General features: G+C 44.7%; 1 protein-coding gene across 3 annotated transcripts in view; it reads left to right on the top strand.

Annotated features, from left to right (window-relative positions):
* Positions 1-21,638, top strand: part of KIRREL3 (kirre like nephrin family adhesion molecule 3) — a 689,345-nt gene that overhangs the window by 147,204 nt on the left and 520,503 nt on the right. The window lies entirely within an intron of this gene.

The raw sequence follows: 21,638 nt of genomic DNA, 5'->3' as shown, positions 1-21,638 counted from the left end.
AATATAAAGATGCGTGTGCTTATATAGGATCACTGAACTCAGTCTTTGCTTTATTTATAGATATATTTGGAAGGAACAGACAGTTAATCAGATGTGTGTGTTTGTTTGTTTTTCAGATTCCCCCCCACCTATGAATGTATTAGGGAGAAAATATTGAACTGGGCCATTCTGGCTCCCATGGAGTTGGCACAATTTATTTTCCATTTGTCAGATGCGATATTGGGGCAGCAGTTGTTTTTGATGATTTATTAGGAATTTTCTAAATGGGGCACTCTGTCATTGGAGTTACTTCAGTTCTGTGTCTCAATAGATTTTTCTTTCTACAAGTTCCTGCTCTGAACCCAAGAAGGTGTGTGTGTCTGTGTGTGTTTTAAACTTAGAAACTAAAAACAAAAAATGAAGAAGAAGAAATAGATGTATTTTAAACACGATGACAGGATCGGCTCTTTAAATTGCTTCTGTGGATTAATTTAAAACATGTTGGTGGGGACGTTTATTTCATTAATCATCTTTCTCCCTCATTCCAGTTATTGGAGTCATTGTCTCTTATTGCTTTTCAGCCTCATGATTGTCCATATGGTTATTTTTATTATTATCATCTGCATAGAGAAATAGTAGGAGGCAATTTGGGGAAGGAGGTAGTGTGAGAGGGTGTGCGGGGATATCGACATAAACAATTGGCATTCTGCATGACACAAAACAATTTTGAGCGATCAGCTTTAGTGTTAGATGTTTATGTCAATCATTGGTTGTGGAGTGTGTGTGTGTGTGTGTGTGTGTGTGTGCATGCTTTGCAACAACAAAAATGCTTGCCCTAGCTAAGTGGTTAGTAGTGACCTAGGATAAAATTCATCCATGGGAGTGAAGTGGCGTAAAGGCCTTATGCTGGTTCTCTGCACAGAGGTGTATTTCACCCCTAGTGACTGATGATGGGTGACATGAGCTTGACAAGTCTCAGACTTATACCTCAGACACATGCATCTTGCAAAACTCACCATCTCAATTGTAACCAACTGGTCCCATTGTTAGAAAAATCAGCAGACAGGACCAAAGACAAAATGGGCAACTAAGACTGAGCTTTCCTCTCTCTCTCTAAAATATGGCTATTATAATTATTGGTTATTTGTATTGCTGTAGCACCTTAGAGCTCCAATCATGGACCACCACCCCACTGTGCTAGGTGCTGTACAAACATAGAGCAGAAAGATGATTCCAAAGAGCTTCCAATCTAAGTTGTATATAATCTGTGTGTGTCCATGTGTGTGTTACATCTCTACTTCCAGTCTTCCAGCAATCAAGACTTTAAAGAGCAGGAAACTCACCATCTCTTTCAAGTGCTTTGCCCTTCCTGGTGTGTGTGCCCAAGACTAGGAGTTGGGGCCTCCTAAGTTGATACTTAAATCCATGTGTGGCCTTGGGGAAAGTAATTAACCTCCCTGCCTGGTTCCCCATCTGTAAAATGGGGATGTTAACACTTATTCTATATAACAGGGGCATGAAGATGAATTAGCATGAGGAGAACTACAGCACTGATTCAGCAAGGAGTTCACCTGGAGTTCAGGGTGGTCCATGCCTCGCAGATCAAGCCTGTATAAGCTGAGTAGGGCTATTATTATAGTAAGATAGTAGGAAACAGAAATTCTGGTTTAGCACCACGGAGAGCTCCTTGGAGAGCCTGTTTCATAACACTTCTGCAGCGCCTGCCATCTGAGCAGCACAAAGCACTTGCTAGGGCTATTAGAAGACAAAGGGAAAATATGTTGTCACTCTCCCCCCCCCCCTTCTTCTCCCCCTGCCTGTAGACATTCAGAAGTCAAGGAATTTCAGCCAGCTCTTTACCTGGGGGTGGGGATGGGGGGCGGTCATTTCTCACCCACACACAAAGTTCCTGATTATTTTTTTGAATTGCAGAATTTGAAATTTGATTGAAATGTCAACAAAACCCCCTTCAACCAGCCCTTCTAACAATGAGCACAAGTGCACCAGCTGGCTTAGAATAGAGTGGTGAAGGCACAAGCATGAGACGCAGGAGACCTGAGTTCTGGTCCCATCTCTACCACTGATAGCCTGGTGTGACCTAGTGCCAGTCACCTCTCTCTCCACCACAGTTTCACCATCTTTAAATGTGCGTGGAGAGGAAACGCTTTTGTGGCTGGCTGATATGAAAGAAAAGGGGGGGGGGAAAGTACCTTGGCCTAGAGGATAGGGCACCAGACTAAGATCCAGGACACCTGGACTCTATTTGATGCTTTCCTGTGTGTCCTTGGCAAGTCACTTCCTCTTTCTGTGACTCTTTTTTTCCCTCTCACCCATCACTTGTCTTCATAGATTCATCAATTTTAAGGTAAGATGGGGACATTCTGATCATCTAGTCTAACCTATGGGGCAGAGAACCTCACCCAATAGTTTCTGCATCAAGCACAAAACTTCTGTTCGAGCTATAGCAGGGGTAGACAACCTATGGCACGTGTGCCGAAGGCGGCATGCGAGCTGATTTTCAGTGGCACTCACACTGCCTGGGTCCTGGCCACCGATCTGTGGTGCTCTGCATTTTTATTTAATTTTAAATGTAGCTTCTTAAATATTTTAAAACCCTTATTTACTTTACATACAGCAATGGTTTAGGTATATATTATAGACTTATAGAAAGAGACCTTCTAAAAACGTTAAAATGTATTACTGGCACGCGAAACCTTAAATCAGAGTGAATAAATGACGACTCGGCACACCACTTCTGAAAGGTTGCCTACCCCTGAGCTATAGCATCTCTTGTCTGTTTACATTGCAAGCTCTCCCTGGGCAGGGACTCTCTCTCACTATGTGTTTGTCCAGCACCTAGCACAAGGGCCCCCCGATTTCAGTTAGGGCCTGTAAGGTGCTACTGCAAAACTGATCAAATGGGGCTCTCCGGAGAGGTGTGGAATGTTGGATATCATCATGGCAGAGAGGGATGAAAAGTGACAAGGATGAGGGGCAGGGCATGGGACGTGGGCCCACAAAATCCTGGGTTCACTAGCTAAAAGCCCCAAGCTGGACTGCAGAGTAGCTGCCCTGTTGGGCTGTGCCTTACCCGTCAGTTGTGAGGAAGATTCCATTCCTTCCTACATCAGTCAAGGTCTGTTTACTCCAGCATTGCACGGTGGGGGGCTCTAAGCTGAGTTAACAGTTATGTGTCTTGGGGAATACACCTCCCATTGGCCTAGGCAGCACTTTCAGAGATGCATTTCTATAGAATACAACTGCCCCCTCTGATGTGCACTCATCACACCAATTGCACAAACACAGGTCCCCAGAGCAAGTGCTCGTGGAGGGGAAAGGGAAGGTACTGAGCCTCGCAAGTACTTTCTTGCCACTGTTTTGAAGGGAAGGGTGCGGTGTGACAAATTGTTCCTGTTTGAAATAATCAGAACAGAGCATCCAGGAGACTTGATAAGAGCCCTTTTGAATGATCCTATTATCAGAATAACAGCAGTGGGAAGAGACTGTACCTGGCTGCACACAGAAACATTAATTTGATTTAAAGGTGGTGTGGTGGCTTTAAACTCTGAATTTCCAGGCTTTGCTTCGTTTAATTTAGACTCTTAACAGAGCTTGTTCAGGGTATTGCAGTTGAGGCCACTTGAACAAATCCCTGTTAAAAGTGATGCTGCTCCATCCACCAGCTACAAAACACACACAAAGAAATACACTGAAGGCCTTAATAATAAAACACACAGTAAAGGAATGCAGCCTATTGAAAGCATGAACTTCCAGAGCACTGAGGGGAGAATAGAGAGTTGACCTGATAAAAGAATTGATCCATTGCATGAAGGCTCTCTCTTGTAGCAAACAGCAAAGCCTTCAGCAATAGAGACCTGCTGACAGGGTTAGGAGGAGTCCGAGCCACAAAGCTCAGATCCAGACTTTCCTCAAAGTCCATTTGATTCAGCCCTTTACTAGAGAAAAGCCTTTGGATACAAATCCAATATCCAGCAAAATCTGCCTAACCATTGTGAATGGACATGGGACGGCCTTATCTTCCCTTTCCCTACATATTTTTATTATTATTTTCATGCATATTCCAGCCAGGAATAAAACCCAGAGATGCCAAAACACACTGAGAACCATTTTGGTTGCACCAGTTCCTCAAGTGAGGAAAATCCGCATCACTCCACAGTGGACCAATGCCAATTTACACCAGTTGATGAGCTGGGCCCACAGAAATAACAGATTGATCAGAAATCCAACAGGAGAGCCTAGTCTCAAGCCAAATTTTGCAGCCTCCAAGGAGCTGGGAGGGAGGATGGGCTGGTGGCTAGAGCAGTGACTTGTAATTCAGTAGAGCTGGTTCAGTTCTCAGCTCAGACACAGATTTTTCTATCGTGTTCCTCAGATTCCCATCTGTAGAATGGGGATCCTAGTTTATGGTCTTACAGAGGAGAAAATCCATTATCAGTTGTGCAGAACTCATGCAATGGTGCTTATGGCTAAATAAGTACCTAGACAGGTAGCCTAGAGAAGCATCTGAAATCTTGGCTCCTTATTAGATGCCAGCCCAAATTGTGAATGTTCAATATTCATTAGTCAGAAAGCTTGGCTGGGTGTGCATAGCCTTGGATCGCACAGCTCATTGGGTGACCCACTGCTCAGTACATGTTAGACTTGCCTCAGCCACTGAGGCTATGTTACAGTCCTTCACACCGGAGCTGCCTCCTCTAGATCTAGTAACTCATCCTTTATATCTGGGGGTCCCTGTTTCAATCCCTGGGGCCACCCAAGAGGATGGCTGTCACATCTGCTGTTGGCATCCGATGCTTCTCAGCTCCTGTGTGCTCAGATGGTCCATCCGGCTAGCATGCATATGTGCTGTGTTCCTCCTAATGCTGTACTGCAGATTGGAATATGGAGGCAGAAGGAATGTGCACTCTGCAGTCGTTTTTTACTCCTTCTGCCTTGGGACTTCCTGTAATATTTCAGGGGAGATGTTTGATATAAGTGGGATCCCCTTCTGGGTTAACCCTTTAATAGCTTTTCCCCGTGGGCTCTCTCCTGCTCCATAGATCTGTCTTGGTACATAAGCCACAGGGGCCGAGGTCAGATCTGAGGAATTCAATCCCAACCCTTCACTTCAAGGGTTGGAGTTGAGGATCTAGTTTGGTGGACTTAGTCTGCCTGCAGGGAGCTCCCTGGCGGCTCTGTGTTGGCACAAAGCACTGCAGGCAGTGTAGGAAATAATAATTCCAAGGGCTCTCAAACTTCAGCTTCTGCACTTAGTTAGCTTGGCATCCAGGCAGCTGGTGGACAATGAATGCAGCTGGCAGCAGTGTATCTGGTTACCCACCCCCACGGGTACCTTGGGTCGAAACTGCCCTAGACCATCACCAGCCACTTGTAGAATCCCAGGCTGCCCGCAGAGAAGTCCCTCAGCTTAATTGTAAATGCGTCGCTCTCGTCGTCCAATTTTCCAGGGCCCGTCACTTAGAAATGTTAATGCTCTTTATTGTAGCACGCACTGGATAATAGCATTTCTCAACATCTGGTTTCATTTAAAATTTCTTAGCTGCCTTTTGCGCACGCTGCTCGATAATGATCCTGTTCCAGACTTACCAAGCGGGAGGATGGGAAGTGGCAGTCCAGAGCCAAAACAAAACAACAACAAAAGATTATTAATGAATATTTGCAGCTGCTGGTGGGACTTGGTGACCGTCTGCCAGCACCGTGACAGGCTTCATCTTGTAAAATGTACCTGTGATAAATATCAACTAGGAGTGATTAGCAAGAGGTTGTTAATTCATGAACGGGCTTTGCACACAAGCCACAAAGTAATTTGATTTCCAGAGGCTGCAAAATGCGTTATTTCTTCTCTTCTCTTCCCTCCCACCCCCCCTCCGAAAGGAAAACTGGAAGCCTGAGCTAATAAAACAGCAACTGTTACAGCTACTCACCTCTTTTACGACCAAAGGCTGTTCAGCCTAGAAAGAAAAAGAACTTAATGAAGTACTTGATGGAGTTTTTCCAATTTATGAAGGACACAGTGAAAGCTGATGCGTCCCTCCTGGATTCTTACTGGGAGAGTGTGGGGATCTGGGAATTTTGGAGGGTAATAGACTTTATGCAGCATTAATAATAATAATAATAATAGTAAAAATATAAAATAAAAAGCTTTACTACCGTACAGTGGCTGAGAAGAAGTGAGGAAGGTGCTGGATTTGGGACTCAGTTCATTGCTCTGCTACTGATTCCCTATGAGACCTTGGGCAAATCAATTAAACTCTTGTGTATCAGTTCCGCTATGTGCAACGTCGGCTAATACATCTTCCTTTCTATGGTACTCAGCTGAGACCTATTACTGTGGTATCTGGGCACCCAACAGTATTTTAGTGTATTTGTCCTCCCAGTACCCTATGAGATTATGTGGTGCTCGTAGCCCCATGTGACAGTTGGGTAACAGATACAGAGAGGTGAAGTAACTTGCCTCCACAGGGAATCTACAGCAGAGCAGTGTCCTAACCACTAGACGATCCTTCCTGTTTTCTGTTCCTGTTTAAACTGTAAGCTGTCTGGGGAAGGAACTGTTTCTATGTGGTTGTCTAGCCCACAAGTGATTATGTTACAGCCCCTTTATGCCCTATGATATGGACCTGGACTCTTTAGTTCACGCTGTAGGAGTTCGGTTTTCTAGCTCTAGACCTCTCTGGTTCAGTTCCTGCAGTGTCAGCCAAGAGGGTGGCTTTCACATTTGCATAATACCCAGTATAACTGGGGTGTGTGTGTGTGCTTTGTGCTTTTGTCATAGTAATTAAGTGTTCTGTGAGCCTGCGTGTTTATATCCTAATGCCCTTTCTAGTGCTCCCACCAGTGCTAACAATGGTCGAAAAGTTGTTTAGGGGGTAGAAGTCCTAGAGTTAAACAAAGCCTTTTATTAAGGTTAAAGAGAATACTGGCAGTTACACTAGATAGGCCAAACAGTGCATTTCAGGTGGATATAAACCTTCATGCTTCAACCATCTGCTGAACTGATGGATGGTCAGGTAGCAGTATCCCTGGTGGGCAGGTTATTTCATGATTGTCCAGTTCAGGGTTCCTTGCACCTTCCTTTGAAACATCTGGTACTGGCTGTCCCAGAGACTGGATACTCGTCTAGCTGGATCACTGCTCTGATCCAGTGAGTCAGTCATCCCATTCTTATTATATTCAAGGTTTTCTCCCTTCTCCCCATTTAAATGAAGCACAAGAAATTTGGCTCACAAAGGGGAAATATGTCTTTTGTGTTTCCCTCTCCAAAGCTCTGTCTCGACACATGAGGAGCAGGAACAGAAACAATGCTCATGGAGTAGGTTCTGACAGTTTGGTGCCGAGGGGAAACCTGTGCTTCCATTTCCAGCCCTGTCGCCCACGGGTGAAGCAAGCTGAGCAGAGGAGTTCATGAGGATCAGCATGGGAAAGGAAAACAATTTGATCAAGGGGCCCTGGAGCCAAGCACACGGAGAGCTGGGCTGGTGGGGTTTTTCAGCTTTAATCAATGTCAAGTTGATTTTATTTTTAGAGAAGTGCAGATATTAAACAAAAAGCATTACCTGCAGGTATTCCCAGAGGAGGCCCCCACCGGCTATTCACTGCTGCGCATCCTGGCCAAATCTTTCCCAAAGCTAATTGCACAAAGGGTGGATGACGTGGCGCTATATAACACGGGACAAACATTTTATCTCCATGTATATGTGAGGCAGGCGGGTATTTTCTTTTCATTTCAAAGCAAATTTCTTCCTTTTTTAAAAAAAATAATTTCATGTCGAGACTGGCCTTGTCTCCAGCATAAATATATCCTGGGATACTGCCCCCATACTCCTTGTCCAGGCTGGGAGCCCTAGCAGGGGAGCAGCCTGGTGTTCAGAGTCCATGGTCTGTTCAATCCTTAACCCTCTCTGCTGAGATTACCAGCAACAATGCCAGTTGATATCAGCTGTGATGCTACATAGGCAGTGCCAGACTGGCTCAGATTCAAGGTCCATGTGGTCCAGTACTGATAGTGGCCAGTGTCAGATGCTTCAAAGAAAGGTGCAAAGAAACCCCTCCTTTAGCAGAGGTAGGATAATCTGGAACCCTTCAAAGCCTCCCTGTGAAGGTCTCTTCTTGATCCTCAATAGAGATCAATTTAAGGCCCAAAATTTGAGGTTTTATCTTCCTTCCAAACTTTTTTATTTTTAGCATCAACTGTTCTGACTCCAGATTTTCTCATAATCCATGCAAATGTCCAGTTGGAATCGTCCTAAACTCTTGGCCATTAGAGACATGTGGTGGCGCTAGATTACATGGTATTTTAGGGAGGTAGACACTTGTTCCTGTAGGAACTGGACTGAGACACTACCAAATGAATGTCCCATTGGCTTTCAAATAAGTTTTCTGCGCCTCCATGCAGGAGATAGGTCCTGTGAGCGCCAAGTAACTACTTTCTCTGGAAAATGTTGCCTAGTCCTATTCCCCCTGCCTAAAGCCCAAGTTCTTTCCTGTTAATACCCGGAACGTTTTTATAATCAGAATCACTCCAGCAAAAAATAGTCTGGTAAAAATGGTTTGTTTTTTTGCCTTACGCCAGAGAATATGAAAACAAGAGTCTTGCTAACATTTCCCACCCCTTTCCTGGGCTTCTGAGTGAAAGGTGGCATGTGATGAGGTGTGCCCCCACACCAGCCTGGACAGGGTTAACGAGGGCCTGAGAAGCCAGTTAGGTCACCTGGCCTCATCTGAGAGGAGTGCCACGGTTCATTGAGAGAGCTATAAAGCCAAGAAGCTGAGAATAGGAGAGGGATGCAGGGGAAGGAGGCGACAGTCAGTCTCTGGGGAGAGGGAAGCCAGCAGGGACAAGAAAGAAGTCCAGGGGGAGAATAAGCTATGGGATCCTGCCTTGGAGCAAGGAGTGAAGGGGTGAAGTAGCCATGGGGAGTAGAGAAAGCTCCAGTGGTAAACCCATAAATAGACAAAAGAAAGGCTGGGCAGGAAGGAGCCCAGGAAAACACGGACGGGGACTGAGCAGACATGGGCTGCTGGTTGTAGGGTCCCTGGCCTGGAACCCAGTGTAGTGGGCAGGCCCAGGTTCCCCTGCCAACCACTGCTTTAGTGGCACAGAGGCCTGAGTTGGCGCTGAAACTGTGTGGAGACAGCATTTGGATGGGGTCCTGTGGGACTTCATAACCCTGGAAGGGATGGACTGACTGGTGAAATGCATAAGGGACTAAAAAAAAAATGTTCCAGGTTGTTCCAATGTATTGGCATCATTTATCCCAGGGACATTAGAGCAGAGAACTTGTGATGGGGTGTACAGAGAGCCCAGTTAGCCCATTCTGTGGCACCTGGCGAGTAGGCAGATAATTAAGGATTAGACCCAGCTAGGGCGAGCCAGACTTTGTGGTTCCTATAAAGGAAGGACTGCAGGATCCTAAAGCAGGGCTGGGAGAAGAGACTCCAGGGAAGAAGCCCTGAGGGTCAGCTGCTGAGGAGCCACCAGGTCTCCAGAGAGAAAGCCCTGGGAGGCCGCACTCTGTAATGAAGTGAGGAAGAACTCCACAGAGCCTGGAAAAGGAGTGAAGGACTTGCAGAGGATTGAGCTGGGCAGGGTTGGGAGAGTTTTTTCTTTTGAGTTGCATGTTGTTGCCCTGGAAGGGCTGGGGCTCTTAGAATGATCTGGCCAGAAGGCCACGTCGCCGCCTAGACCACCAGAGGACAAGGGTGAGGCAGAGGGGCTGCAGTGGTGGGTCTCGTCATGAGGAGATGCTCTGGGATGGTGAGTCTGCCACAGTGTTGGCTCATCTAGAGGCTATCATTGTGGTATCTAGACACCAATGTACAAGAATGTAAGATTCAGCATAGTCCTGGTGGGAGTGTATATTCTATCCTCAGTGGGACTGTGGTCTGTAAATTGTCTTTCATTTGAGAGATATCTGACGAGGGACCCTGGCTGGAACACCACCCTTTTGACTGAGGAAAGGTCTGTGTAACACACATCTCTGAAGGAGGCAAGACGTGCTCACTCTCTGCAGTGGTCTCTGCAGGGATGTGAATCTGAGGGGTCAGGCTCTTTTCTCATGGCATGGAGAGCTACACACATGGATCTCGGTGCATCTGGGCAATGTCACCAAGTCTGATAGTGTTGTGTATTAGCTATGCGAGGGTAGGGCTTTGAGTCCAAGCTATTCTATTGTAATCAGAGCATGTGCCGCTTGGGTTACTTGAAGAGATTGGTGACGTTTCTTTTAATCGGGATTGATACAACCCTGTTTAATTGGGAGAGAGCCTGGAAACACCATCTATCAATTCAGCCAATGAAAAATTAGAGGAAATGGCATCCTCCCACAGGCTGGCACGCTCCCAGACTCCTTCTCTGCACACCTCATTATCCTGTTACACTGCTGAATATGGATAGTGTTTGTTCTTAATGACGGCTAAGTGATACTAACTTTCTGCAATGTTATTTGATTATCATCTTTCCAGATACTCTCTTTGCCTCCCTCTCCTGTAGTAGCAACAGAACACATTTCCATTCTCTTCCATGAGGTCAATGAGACAAACTGGTGAGACCAAGACAAGGGCCATCAGCATCAAGAATCTTCTCCTCCCCACATAGTACCCTAGCTACTCTCTTCCCAACAGTGAGATAGATTGTGTTAGGGCCAGTGGATCCCATTAATTCATTGGACATTTTACCTTTGACTTCAATGTGATCAGGAGTTGGTGCTCAGGTTGACCAGGATGAATGAAGAGGTCCTGGTAAAGATAGCATGGCAGGAGAGGGTGGTGGGAAAGAGATCCTGAGGAAAGCCAAGGAAGCAATGGATGGTTAGCCACCTTAGCGCCACCTTGGACAGACAAAGATGGCAGGTGCTTGCACGACAGCTCACCCCATGATGATGTGGGGATAAGGGGAAGAAGATTGACCGGTCTCATGAGGGTATCCCATTGCCTAAGATCTGGGTAAGACAAACACCTGGAAAATGTAGTAAAGGGAACAATACTGCATTAGCTGGAGGAGGGCTAGCTCTACTGTACAAACAGAACAGGGTGGCTATGCTGGGCAGCAAAAAGGTCAGCAACAGTTTTGGTTGTAGGTAGTGGGGCTGATAAGCGATGGCCATTTGCTATTTGGTCTGAGGCAGTCCAACCACCTAAAAGCAGTCCTTAATGGAGATGGAGAATTGGTCTTCACCACTATTACCTATGGGCCAAATCCATCGGCCTTTCTCAGGTCCAGCGACTTCAGAGAGAGTTTAAACAAGAGTCACATTCAAATAAGGACATTGAGATTTTACCATGTGCTTCTGTGGTTGATTCTCCTGCTCTTTCTTAAAACTCTCAAAGGCTTTCTGAGTCTGTCTGGTTGTAGCGTTACCAGAGCTTTACCTTACTTATTGTTTGTTAGCATAGGCTCATTAAAAATTGCTACAATATCCTACAATGCAAGCCCCAAACACTATAGTAATGTTAGTGTGTTATTACTAGTATAGAAAAGAAAATTCAGTAAATTATTTTGAACTGCTCACTTTTACCTATTTATATCAATAAACCTCTACTTTGCATTTCTGCTGTGCTCCATCTCCAGCTGTAGATTTCAAAACACTTTTTAAAAGGGACGTTACTACCATGGTTGACTCTTTGAAAAGTGACCAGTCATTTTTGGGTGCCCAACATGAGAGAAATTACAGGTGCCTGATTTTCACAGCATTCGATTGTTCAGCGCTTTCTGGACACTTTAAAATATCCCAAGTTGGGAACCACAAAATTAGAGCCCTCTAAATCACTAGTCCTTTTTAAAAATCTAGGCCCAGTATGATCCCAGTTGAATAGATGGAAGAAAACAAGGCGCAGAGAGATTAAATTTGAGGCCAAGAGGATTTACCCAAGTCAGTAGCAGAACTGGGAATAGAATATAATCTTTTTCCTTCGATTACCCAATCCACTAGCCTGGCCTGTCGCTCTTCTTTGGATCCTTATATGCCATTCCTGGACAGATCCCTTTTCCATGCAACATATTCCCACTATCCTTCCCCTGCCCCCCCCAACCCCCCACTTCCCACACACACCTTGTAGCTAACTGGCTCATTTTCTTCTTTGTCAGCGACTTCCTGTCCTCGCCATTAATATTATCCTCACATGCTGAACTTTGTCAAATGCTCCCTGCCCGTCTGAGATACTCATGCCAATTGCATCTCACTTGTCTACCAAGCTAGTAATCTCTCCAAAGAATTCTAACAAGTTAATAAGGATTGATCTCCCTTCCCTGAGATCATGTGGACTGTCCTTAATCAACCTAGACATTTTCAAGACTTTTCTTCCCCTTAAAAATTGGCTTCCAAATAAATACTCTTCTCTCATCTGACAGGCAGCTGACTCACCTGCTGCGTCTGCACATCCCAGATATGCATCAAGACCTCGATTCGGCAAAGCATCCCTATAACTCCAGTGAGATTTAAGACTTTAACTAAGTTCAATCCTGAATCGAGATGGACCCTGAACCAGGGCTTAACTTTTGAAAAGCAGGTTTGGGCCCCCACTTCCCAAAGCATCCTCTAATTTTGAGTGCTTCTGTGTTTGGGGCCCCAGCTAGGGTTGCCAACCCTCCAGGATTTTCCTGGAGTCTCCAAGAATTAAAGATTAATCTTTAATTAAAGATTATGTCACGTGATGAAACATTCATTAATATGTCCAACCAAAATTGGCAACCCTAGCCCCAGCTGGAGACACCTAGTGCCTGATTTTTCAGAGATGAAGTCAATGGGAGTGGTAGGTGGACAGCTCTGCTGAAAATCAGGCGCAAGGAATTTCAGCATGAGCACCCAAATAACAGGGCACCCCAAATTAGTGGATATTTATGAAAACTTAGTCTTTGGTGAGTTTGTCAAACCACCCAGATCTCTTTAGCCTGTGAAACCAGGACAGGCAGTCCACACCAGCCAGCTTCCTTGTGGGATGTCTGGTGCCTCTTGCATGTTTCTCCCAGTCCACCCATCCTCATCCCTCAGTGTTCTCTCCCCAGACCATTTTAAGGGGCATCTCTGAGACTGAACAAAGTCTCCTGCCTTGTCACTACTACCCCATATACTTTAAGTCCCATGTGTGCAGGTTGTCACCTGGACCCTAATGCTTTGTGTCACTTTTAAGTTCCTCTAAGCTTTTATTGACCATTTCTCATTTATCCTCACACTCCTTAATTTCTCATTTGTTCTCCCTGGAGATCTGATCCCTGACTTAGGGCAAATCCTCATCCTCCTCATTTGCAAAGACAGATGCAAAAGTAAATGTTGTTAGTAGTGTCAGTGTCAGCTCCTTATCCTCCTCTGCCTCCAATTTCCCTCTGTCATTCTTATGTAGGCTAACTCACTGTATCCACTTATCTGCTGTGTATATATAAAGGACTTTTTCTTTACTGTAAGTTTAAATGCTGGGTGATTCTTCCTTGCTAGCCTTCTTTCTTTGCTCCTTTAATTATATACCACCATGTTTACCTTCTCCCCCTCTCCTAATACAACCCGCTCTCCTATTAAGCAAATATGTTTTCTTTATGTGTGCTTTTGATTAGAGATGGAGAAGAACCAAAATCCCAGATCTGAAACCCTCTGAACCATGGGCTGTTTGAAAGCTGGATATTAATTTTGTGTTGTGGTCTACATATCTGCTTTGGATGCCAGCCGCTGACAGTGGGAGATATATATGCCCAGCAAAAAAATAGTATTAATGTGTCCCTGCCCTGATACTGGCCTGCTTGGTGACCTTGGGCAAGTCCCATCACCTCTCCGTGCCTCAGTTTCTCCATCTCTTTACAGAAGGGGTGAATTGACAATGTTTATAAAGGGCTATATAGATATAAAGTATTACTGAGTTCAGTCATTGGCAGAGATAGAAGCAGAACTCCAGAGACCTCCTGTTTGTAGTCCTGTTCCATACATCTAGACCCTTTGTCCTGAAAGTGTGCAGAAAAGCTGTGAGAGAGGCTGTTCCTATAATATTTCTGACAGGGAAACAAGCAGGAAATATCCAAAGTCTTCCAAGACAGCTTGTTCCTCAAAACCCACAGCCTCAGTAGATTCAGATAGTATGAATAGCTATCCCCACTTTGGAGTTAATATCTGAACCAGACCAAACCTCATGAATCTTTGTGGTCTCATCATCACAACTGGAAAAAGCTGGGCTATGTATTGATTTACCTGTAAATGCCGTGCAGTAGTGTTTATTGCACAGCAATCACCTGGTGGAAACCTATTGTATTGTGGTGTGCAGCAGTGCAAAATGTTGCCACTGCTTTGTGACTGTGCTTTTCTGCAAGAGGCAGTAGTTTGTCATTTTAAGATCAACGTGATAATGTGTTTTTTGAATTATAATGAAAAATCTACATTAGTGTTTGTTATTTACCTGTGTTCTGATTTTTTAACAACTAGCTCTAGTGATAATTACCGATTTTTTTTTTTTTTGTATTTATCAACAGGAAAAAAACAGGATTCTTCATAAATATCCAACTGGGCAATTATCGCCGTACTGTATGTGCTGTTTTCTATAAATGTTGAAATTCAGTAATTACCACTAGAGTCAACCATGACATTTCGAAAGCAGATATATAACAAATGGGGATGCCACGGAGTCATTAGCATTCAGATATCAAAACGGCTCTCTCCATTCTCCTTTGCATGAATCTGTCTCTCTGTTTTACAAGGAATGTTGTAGTCGCCAATTAAAATATCTCTTTTTTCCCCTTTTCCAGATGAATTTTAGTGCCCATGAAAGAAGCTGGATTGGCAGCCACAGGGCTGATGTCCTTGATATTCAAAACAGTATGTGCAAATTTTAGCTCCTCCTAAACATCCAGCCAATGGTCCTCAAGAGGCCATTTCAAATGGTCAGAGGGCAGGTCAATAGACTTCCTTGGCATAAAAAGCTGTACAGATGTTGCCAGATGAACCCTCAGGTGACTATCAGGATGAGGCATGACCATCAGGATGAGGCATGACCCACCAGGATACGGTTACAGGATGCGTTTGGAGTTTGATCCCCTGTGTCCATTTGCCATTAGTGTCTGTTCTTAACTCCTTGGCAGGTTGCTCTCTAGAGCAACTCCATCTCTCTCTTTTCTCCCAGGGTTGGGCTCAGTTTTTCCTTGTCACTTTGTGATGAGATGAGGTTCCTGATAATATGAGGACACATCTTTCTCAGACTCCCTCCTACTGGGACAATGAATCAGAAAGATCTCCGTCTCACTCTCTCCTCTGTCACACTAAGGGCACAGTTACTCCTCTCTGGGTTCAGATGGCTTAATGTAAATTTCCACCTCTAGTTTGGGGTTACAGGTGCTTTATTTGTAGAGCGTCTGTCTGCCTTGATTTTGCACATGTCAGAGCGATGTGCTACCTGCTGGGGCAGATGTTCTGTGTGCAGAGCTGTAACAGTTTATCTTGTAGCTGGCTAGGGTTTGTTCTTCCCAGTGGATTGTCTAGTGGGGTTTTAGGTGCTGGTCTAGTATTTGGATCATATTTTGGTTTTGGTTGTTTGCTGCACTGGTTCATTCAACCCTTCGCTTCCCTGCTGCTCTGAGGGGGCAAAGATGTGTTTATGTGTAGATCAGCCGTTCTCAGTCTTTGCCATATCATGTCTCCCTGTTACAAGACAAAATTTCAGGGTCCCCTCTTCCTATCTAGCTATAAAGCAGTGTATCTCAACCTGTGGCCTAAGGGCATCTTGTGACCCAATCAGCACGCAGCTGTGGCCCATGTGACATCCTCAGGGCCATACAGGTAGTATATATACTGTGTGGATGTGGGCCTCCTAACATATAGAGAGCTGCATGTGTGGCCTACAATGAGAAATAGGTTGAGAACCACTGCCATAAAGAAAGGGAGGGTTAGTTGACTTCTTGAAACCTGTCGGTGACGTGCATCAGGGTCATAACTCCAGAGTTGAGACCCTATGTTCTGTATTGTCTGTCAGTTATATGTTTTGTGATATGGACATTTGTTCACTGAGGCCATGTTGGGTAACTTGAATAGCCGACATAAGCAACAAAAGAGCCATCAGCAATGATTTTAAGTCCTTTCTGACCTGGCTGGATGTAAATTGTTGACCTAGAGGTGGAAGGGTCCACATGCCACCACTGATTTCCTTAGGAAGTGTATCTAGAGGTAAGAGCTCAGATGTTGGAGCCAGGACTTCTGGCTTCTTTTCCTGACTCTGCCACTGACTTACTGGTGGGGCAGGGTTAAATGGAAATTTTTTCAAACATGTTAAAAATTGTTATTTTGCATTGAAATTTTAAAAAAATTGGAAAACCATTGAGCATCAATTCTGGTGACTCAATCTGTGTGTGTGTGTGTGTGTGTGTGTGTGTGTGTGTGTGTCAAAATTAGGTACAGACCCATGATAATGTCCTACCTGTTGCCTGTCAGACAGGACTGCAGAGCCCTAGGAATTTGGAAGATCCATTCCTCCTCCACAGGGCTTTTCAAAAGCCTTTGTCCAGCTAACATGAGTAGCTGAATTATTTTGAAATGTATTAATCACATTCCAATCCCACAGCTATGTCTGACCGCTTGCAGTTCTGCTTCGGTAATGACCTCTTGTTTACAAGTCTGGCTCTTGGAAAATGGGGCTTGACACATCCTGATCCATAGCTAATGAAATGGAGAAACTGAAACAACGGAATTGATCCCATTATAATCTCTTAACCATGAGACAATTTTGTTTCTCAATCTGTCAATGGGTTGTATGTTAGGTATGGCCCAGATGCTATAATAAATCCATGTGCAAGAGGCACAATTATTATACACATCTCTATGACATTTCGGGGTGCATTCCAGACCAGTGGATAGAAACTGGTTAGATCATCAGGTTCAACTGGTAGTGATCAATGGCTTGATGTCTAGTTGGCAGCTGGTATCAAGCAGAGTGCCCCAGAACACTCCAGTCACACTCTGGCTTCCACCAGCCTTGGTTTCCACATGCAGGGTTACCCCCAACATACTCCCAGTCCTGGATTACACCCCTCCTCCCCCCAGAAAATGTGTATTCTGTACTGCACTGCCCAGCCTCTTCCTGGACAGCTCAGATAACAATGTCTGTTGCCCCTGTAAAGGAACAATATACAATAACTTGGCACCTTAAAGGGAGTTACCCACACAGGGTACCCACCCTACCCAAACTAGGCTTGGCTCAAGGCGAAATTCTGATTTCATGTTTCCCATAGTGTTATTGGCCAATCTTCAGGTCAGGATCCATCCTGAAGTCAGTAAGCTGGATTCTTTTGTCTTGTTAAATTCAGGAGAGATGGATAGGGAGAGCTAACTTGGTGAGTTTTTTCCTCTCACTTTTATAGTTCAGACACCCTTTGAAATGCCTCTTCCTGAGAGTGATCCCTTGATAAAGTTCTTCCCAGCTGAGAGCAAGGAGACATGGAGCCTGGGAGGAGGGAGGTTTGCTAAGTTATTTGCTAAGATTCAGATGTGTTTGTTCCTGCCCCTTTCCTTGGTAAAGAATGGCTACTTGAAAGGCAATGGCCATAAGCTTTGATGACACCTGGCCAGGTGTCAGGTTCCCTTGTCTTTGAAAAACAGGTTTACCGACTCCCCAGACCTGTCTGGTAAACACACTTCAGTCATGATTTCAGTGTATGTTCATAACTTGACATTTAATATTGGTACATACATTTCATCATAATATTATTGACTAGTGGGTTATTAGTGTTCAAATGATACCTCACAGGGCATAGTTTGTACAAAGATTATTACAATTGTGTGTAGGGTGTGAATACAGGGATGCATTCAGTCACAATCTCACAGAGAGAAGAATCTATCTAAGGTACTTCTGTGGCCCCTGAGCATCTTACACATTCTTAATCCATTTATCTTTCCATTTTACAGATGGGAAACTGAGGCACAGAGAGACTAAGTGACTTACCACAGTCATACAGGAAGCTGTGCCAGACCAAGGAACTGAGCACAGATTTTGTGAACAGAACCCATTTCAGGGATTGAACTAGATAGCTGGTATTTCAGCTCCCAAATCCTCTAGCGCTTGAGTTAAATAGGAGTTCAATTAGTTAACTCTAGTCTAATAGTAGGTCTCATGTCCACCTTGTGGTTAGTCAGTAGAGGGGACTAGCATTCACTTCTTCCCTGGCTTCTCTCTGGGACCAAAATCTCCAGCAAGACACATTCAAACAAGGCATGTGTAAGGTTTATTTGCCAGGTTGACACGTATGCGTTAAGGTGAATGGGAATTAAACACATGCATTCTTCAAGGGGAGATGAGGCCCTTGTGTTGACTACATTATCATTCATACTAACAAAACAGCTTTAAACACTAGCATATTCTTTTGAAAACAGAGCTTTGCCTTTCAGTAAGAGAAAGGAAATAGAACCCACATCCCATTATGTTTCCAAGCGCCTGTCAAGAAATGCTTAAGGATGACACCTGCTTAAACGCATCCAACTGTAGGAATATATTCAGGCTTAGAATCCATGTACTGCTCCCCTAACTAAGGGATGAGAAACTCAGTTCAAGTGAAATAACAGCTAACCTGAATCTTTTCCTCCAACACTTGCACCAAATTGTAACTGGAAACTTCGTTCTTTTGTTCTGGTGTGTAAAAGTTGGTGAAGTTGTGCAGTGCATTCCCTTCTACAGCTTCCTCACTCAACCACACCTTGGTTTTAGGCAGGGTTGGAATCACACAAGAGTTTGATGATATTATCTCATGGTGTTTCCAATCCTGCCCAAGCCCAAGACTCTGCCACTAGGGCTCAGGAAAAGTCTCTTAAGTACATGTTTAAATTTAAGAACATGCTTAAGTCTGTTTATCCTAACTGTGAGTTCAGTGCTAAAAATTATGTGAAAGTTCATAAAAAGTCACGATACCCAATAATAACTAATGGTGATGGGAAAAGGTACGAAAGGGAGAGAGACTGAATTAGGTCTGATCTACACTAGAAGTTTCACTAGGTGTGAAAAATCCACATCCCTGAGAGAGGCAGCTATACCAACCCAGCCCCTAATGTAGACTAGCACTAGGTTGGACAGAAGAATTCTGCCCTCGACATAGCTACCGCCTCTCAGGGAGGTGGAATACCTACACCGACTGGAGAACCTCTCCAGTTGGCATAGTAGGCATCTTCACTGGGCGTTACAACAGCACTGCTGCACTGGTGCAGCATAGACAAGCCCTTAGACTAAACAGAAAGACCACCTGATGTAACTCAAGGACAGTGTTGAAATTGTGCTTGGTAAAAAGAGAAGACGTAGAACCAGAAATTAATGAACCAAAATTGTTGTGTTGGAAATTAGGTCTGATTGGTGGACAAAATAATGTGGGGACTATTCCACCCACAATTCCCTGTTTTGGATCCTTAAAGTAAGAGGCTGGGGGTGGGATATGAAAGAAGAAGGGAGAGGAAAAACAGATGGAGGCTACTGGAGTGAACTTCACAAGGTTGCCATCCCCACCATCTCCTGGGACCCTGGACCATATTTGTCCTAATCCCGAGGGATGTCCTGACCAGACTGGGACAGAGAAAGGGACCCATGTGACATCGCTACTCCTATCAGCTCCAACCACTACCTGGGCTGAAATGCTGTTGGACTTCAACAGCAGCAGCAACAACAATAGCTCCAGCCCATCTCAGCTCACTTCTCTTTTCCCCCAAAAGGACAGATATGAACATCTTTGATACCCTCTAAGAGACTGTCAAACAAAAGGTTTTATTTCCTTTTGAAATTCTCTCCAGCTAAAGGGAAAGGGAACAAGAATCATGGAAGATTAGGGTTGGAAGAGACCTGAGGAGATCATCTAATCCAATCCCCTGCTCAAAGCAGGACCAACCCCAACTAAATCATCCCAGCCAGGGCTTTGGCAAGCCGGGCCTTAAAAACCTCTAAGGATGGAGATTCCACCACCTCCCGAGGTAACCAATTCCAGTGATTTACCACCCTCCTAGTGAAATAGTTTTTCTTAATATCCAACCTAGACCTCCCCCACTGCAACTTGAGACCATTGCTCCTTGTTCTGTCATCTGCCACCACTGAGAACAGCCTAGCTCCATCCTCTTTGGAACCCCCTTTCAGGTAGTTGAAGGCTGCTATCAAATCCCCCCTCACTCTTCTCTTATGCAGACTAAATAAGCCCAGTTCCCTCAGCCTCTCCTCATAAGTCAAAATGTTGTTACCATGAAAGCCTTACTTAATACTTTACATTTCAAAGCCTTCAACTGTTTTTCCTTTTTTCCGGTCCCTTTAATAAAATGTTAAAAGGATTTTTCGTGGTGTGTTTGCCATGATAGTAAGCGGGCTGAGGTCTCTGTATACCAAACCCACAACCTGGTATAACATTGTTTACTATTCAACAGTGATTGGGTTATGTTAACACCTTTGGTCCATTCATTCCATCTAATTAATACAACAGGTCCCACTGGCTTAACTGAAAGTAGCCACTGTCAGATAGTTGGTTGATGGCTTGTGGGAATAAGCTGAAAGTCTCTTTACAGTTCATGGTGGGTAAGTGTCAGCATCACAAAGCCACAATAACTACTGGTGCCCAGCTTTGTGTAGCAGAGAAGTCAAGCTCTGAGCTGGTCATGGAGACCAGCTGGGGTTGCTCAAAAGACTCCCAAGGTTGATGGTGGATTTTGCACACTCACAAACCACAGTCCATCCTTTTTCCTGGTGATTTGCTAAATTCCACTTTCACCCTTCACAACACCCCTTGTGCTTCGGCAGCCTTAAAACTGCTTCGTTAATCTTTGACATACATCCACTGTACATTCAAAATTAGCCTGCAAAGTACTGTAGGGAGCAATCCTGCACTGGCTGGGGCTGGGCTGGGGAATGGACTTGGGGACTGAGTAGATCTTTTCCAGCTAATTTCTGTGATTGATTCCTGTGCATGGGAATTGGGACACATCAGCAGAGCACTGTGGGGGAAACTGGCAGTGCACTGCCCAAGTTGTACCTGTGTGGTGATAAGTAGAGGACTTTGGTCTCCAGGGGTGTCTGGGAATGTCAGACCTTTTACCTGCAATGAATTTCACCTAGGGGAAAATAATGCTAAAATATGCTGCACAGTGGAAGATGCAGAGTTGCTTTATCAGGCTGCTGAATCTAATGCTTTCAGTCTTTTACAATGAAATCCTCTGGTTTGCATGGAAATCACTCCTGTACCCTTCACGCTGGTTGCTGTCTCTGCTGAGAGAAGATGCACACAGCTCCCATAACAAATCGAGCTCATTTGTTTGGCAAAAGTGGATGTTTTCACTTGGGGGCTTCAGGATAACATCCTTGGCAAGAGCGGCTTTCTCAGCTCAGGAAGCCAGAGCCAGTTTTTAGCAGGCGACATCTTATGTATCTGAAACAGGCTGTTGAAAATGTCTGTATTAGACCCCAGGTCAGATCCTCAGCTGATGTAAAGCAGGATAGCTCCACTGACGTCAATGGAGCAGTGCTGAGGGTTCCCCCACCCCTTCCAAAGTCTATAGTACCTTCCCAAAATGAACAGCAGGCTAAAAATGCCTCCATCAAGAAATCAGTTATGGTAATACTTGGCTCTCAGCCAAGTGCCTTTCTTCCCAAGATCTCAAAGCACTTTACAAAGGAGGTCAGTATCACCCCCATCTTATAGCTAGGAAGACTGAGGCACAGGG

The sequence above is a fragment of the Chrysemys picta genome, chromosome 16 (genome assembly GCF_011386835.1).
Source record: "Chrysemys picta bellii isolate R12L10 chromosome 16, ASM1138683v2, whole genome shotgun sequence".
NCBI classification, from domain to species: domain Eukaryota; kingdom Metazoa; phylum Chordata; order Testudines; family Emydidae; genus Chrysemys; species Chrysemys picta.
This window is presented reverse-complemented; position numbering and strand designations above follow the sequence as displayed.